We start from the raw sequence: 4,300 nt of genomic DNA, 5'->3' as shown, positions 1-4,300 counted from the left end.
CAAATATTTCTTCTCATGCTGGTCACTTTCAGCTCTTTGGATACTAGGAGAAATTCACTTTAAATAGACACAAGTGAATTTTCATAAGCTACCCTTACCTTGTACTACGAGAGTTCTGCCTCTATACAGTGTCACTGTCATTTCATTATGAAGGATTTAGTCTATGGTATCGTGCAGGAAGCCATCCAAGGAAAACCCCTGAGAGGAATAGAGGAAACTAGGGAAAGAGAATGAGTTGGCATGTGATGAGAGTGTTGAAATAGAGAAGATCGCTATAGATGGCAGAAAAACAAAAACAAAGCATAGTAGAGAGAAGAAAAGAAGCCTAGGAGATTTTTTTTAAATTAAATCCAGCAGCCATCTTGTTTTTTATTTCTTGAAAGATAATGAATATTCTACTTGGTTTTTCCTTGCACTGTAAATGGGCCTAGGTTGGTTAGAATTCTTTACCCTTTGTTCCTAAGGTATTTCTGTCTCTAACACATAGGTTGGATTGCTGAAGTGTTCAGCAGACATATTTCAAGCACTTAACAACTCTTAGTGGACTAGTTCATACAATTCCTTTTAAGCTGCAGCTCCTTGCACAATAATGCCATGAAGGGGTCCTAGATGTTGAGATGAGTCAAAACATTCAATTAAAGAACACAGCTGATAATGAAATTATTATTGAGAGAAAAAAAAATGGTAAAGGGAAATCTACCAATGAGACAAATAATGATAACCATGTGATCATTTCTTCTAGAAACTGTTCTATGGAATGTGGAAATTAGGTTAGTTCATCATCGTACAGGTCAACATGCACACTACCAAGCTGACCTAATCAGTTTAGATTCAGAATTGCACTTAGCTGCTATCAAAGCAGCTAGATTAATTTGCCGGCTTCCTTTTGTCACCTTAAGCCACAGTTTATGTATTGGTGGTACTCATCTTCCCCCTTCTGACTGTGGGAGAAAGGGGCTTGAAAAACATGCTCAATCTTTATTCCACCCACACCCCTTTTCTTCTTCCTCATTTATCTTTATTTTAGTCAGCCTTTATTCTTAGTTTCTGATGTGCAGTGGGTCATTCACATAATACAAAGAAGTGTAGTCCTAATTTAGCTCAAAGAAAAAAGTCCAGTTACATTTTACCTTTTACGGAATCTCACCTCACTGCTATGCAGCAGTGTCTGATATAGGTACAATCAATTGGGCAACCACTCTAGAAGGTGGGTCTTCTGAAATTAAGAAGTTAAGAATATCACTGGATGGGCCCCTGTGACTATCAATAAAGAGCCAATGGACTCAAATCTCTTTCCCTCCCTCTACATATATCTATATCTATATAGATATGTATCTTTTTCTAATATAGCAAAATATATAAATCAATCTGTTATGTTAAAGCACATTATTTTAAAAATCATTTCTAATCAATTCCTGCTATACCTCACTGAATAAAGGTTAAACAAATACTGGGGTTTGAACTCAGAGCCTGGCACTTAGTAGGCCAGTACCGTAGCCCTTGAGCCACATCTTCAAACCATTGCTTTAGGTATTTTTAGAATAAGTACACACATTTATGCCTGGGCTGACTTGAACCTCAATCCTCCTGTTTCTACTTCTCACTCTAGCTGGAATGACAGCCATGAACCATTGTGTCTTTGTTGATTGAGAAGGAGGTCTTACAAACTTTTTGTCCAGGCTGGCCTGGAACCACAATCCTCCTGATCTCTACCTCCCAAGTAGCTAGGATCATAGGCATGAGCTACCAGCATGAGCAAGTATGTATCGCATTTTGAAGTGTCTCTTCTATCTTTCTTCACCTCTAGATGTAAGCCTGAGGAAAACAGACCAAGGAGAAGACTTTTCCAGTTCTGATTGAGCTTTTAGTCTAGAAGGACAATAGTGGTTCTCATAGTCAACATGTAGACCAGCTCAGATAACTGGACTGGGAAACCCAATAGGAACAGGATCAAACCCTGGATATGTCCTGGATATTTCTGGATATGTCTCCAAAGATAGCTGCTTGGAATCCTGTACTCAGGGAGGTGTCTGTCTGAGAATACAGGGTCCTGATTTCAGCTTGTGACTGTAGTCCAGAGTATGTGTTTCCTTGAAACCACAACCCCTGTAAAAATTCCTGTCTAGGTTTTTGTTTTGTTTTGCTTTTAAATACTCTAGGTTGCCCCTGTTTAGGTGTTCAGGAAGGTAACTTTTTAATGGTCTGGTCCCAGGACAGTTTGGTTAGTTATTAATCCCTCTTCAGTTACATTTTGAAAAACTCCTCCTTGGGGGTCATAAGAAAGTTATCAAAACTAGAAAAGGCAAGATGTTTTGTTGTTTTGTTTCCTGCTGGAGTCTCTTTTCCTTTTTTTGGTGCAGATACTGGGACTTGAGCTCAAGGCTTGGGTGCTGTCCTTTAGCTTTTTGCTCACGGCTACTGTTCCAATACTTGAGTCCCGGTTCCATTTCCAGCTCTTTGGTGATTAATTGAAGATCAGAATCTGCCTGGCTTCAAACCATGATTCTCAGCTCTCAGCCTCCCAAGTAGCTAGGATTACAGGCTTGAATCAGCTTCCATCTACAATCTTTTGTTGTTGTTGTTGTTGAGGATGATTGTGGGGCTTGAATTCTGGGCCTGGGCACTGTCCCTGAGCTCTTCAGCTCAAGGCTAGTGCTCTACCACTTGGGCCACAGCGCCACTTCCAGTTTCCTGGTGGTTAATTGGAGGTAAGAGTCTCACGGTCTTTCCTGCCCAAGCTGGCTTTGAACCACCATCCTCAGATCTCAGCCTCCTGAGTAGCTATGATTACAAGCATGAGCCACTGGTGCCCAACTCAGTGTCTTTTGCATCTGTTTTCTGCTTTGTAGGCCAAGATGCTATCTAGGAGTACTGGGTTCTAACTAATCTATCTTTTAATACTATAACCATTGAGCCCAAAATGGATCCAGTCTTAAGAATTATTACTTGGAATAGAGTTTCAGCTACATAAAACCAATTAGAGACAATGATTTTGTTTTACAAGAACATTAATGAGGAGACTCTTTGAATCTATAATCTTTTTTAATTAAACTTTTTTCTTTATTGTCAAAGTATGGCACAGATGGGTTACAGATTCATATGTAAGGCAGTGGGTACATTTCTTGTTCAACTTGTTACCTCCTCCCTCATTTCCCCCCCTCCCCCTCCCCCTTGCCCTCTTCCCCCAAGTTGTGCAGTTGATTTACACCAAATGGTTTTGTAGGTATTGCTTTTGGAATGGTTTGTCCTTTTGTCCTTTGTCTCTCAATTTTGGTATTCCCTTTCCCTTCCCCAGTTCTAATACCCGTATAAACCCGTATAAACAGTATCCAGGGTTGAATCTATAATCTTAATCCCCTTCTGAGTTAGCTAGAATCTACTAGGAGAAAACTCCTTCACTACGAAAGGAGAATGAACAGGAAGGGTCCACACAAGAATAGAAATCCTACACAGGATTTTGAGGTGCAGGCAGAAAGAGAAGAAATAGATTATCTTTTTTGCCCAAAAGTTAGTCTGGGAGGGAACAAAGAAAATCCATCAACTCTACAGAAATAAGGTGTGTATCAGCAGCAGCTACCTTAGCCAGAAACAGCAATACCAAAATTAGAGAAACTCAAAGGGGAGGTTTCATAATGGAACTATTTACAAAGGAGTGGGCATGGTATAGGGAAACCCGAGAGTTACACCTACAGGTAAGGAGAAGGAGCTACTACTGGAGCCCTAGAGACAGAGAAGGCTATGTGCAAGGGCAGCCAGCTTGATAAAAACCTCCGGTCAAAGAAACTGTGGAGCTTAACCTCTCTTCCTTCTATCTTCTGCCTCCCTCCACCCAGTTCAAATCCAACTGAAAACCAGAGGGAAGGGAGTTGGTACATATAGTTCATTTGAGGCATCAATGGGCACCATGAGGCATGGGAGAGGATGAGGAAAGGGGCAAGATGAATCTGGAAGAATAAACCAGATTTCTAACCTCAAGAGGAAAGTGTCAGGCTGGTATATCAGTTGACCTTTGGCAATGTTGATAATGAATCCCTGCTTTTAGCATTTAGAATTGGAGCAGAATAGAGGATCTGCATTTCTGTGGACTCTATGAAACGTTTATCTTTGGAAGGATTATTAACTAATGACAACTGAATAACAAATTCTTGCCATAATCTGCCTTCAAGCCTTCTACACAGATGAAAAAAGAAAAAAACTCTTGGATATAAATCGACTCTGCTGAATGTTGACTCAAAATTCATGTTTTAAAGCATCTATTTAGTTTCTTAACCCAATGACTCTGTAGGCTGCTAGCCATCTA

This window comes from Perognathus longimembris, chromosome 11, assembly GCF_023159225.1.
Source record: "Perognathus longimembris pacificus isolate PPM17 chromosome 11, ASM2315922v1, whole genome shotgun sequence".
NCBI lineage: Eukaryota > Metazoa > Chordata > Mammalia > Rodentia > Heteromyidae > Perognathus > Perognathus longimembris.
Note: the sequence above shows the minus strand (reverse complement) of the source record.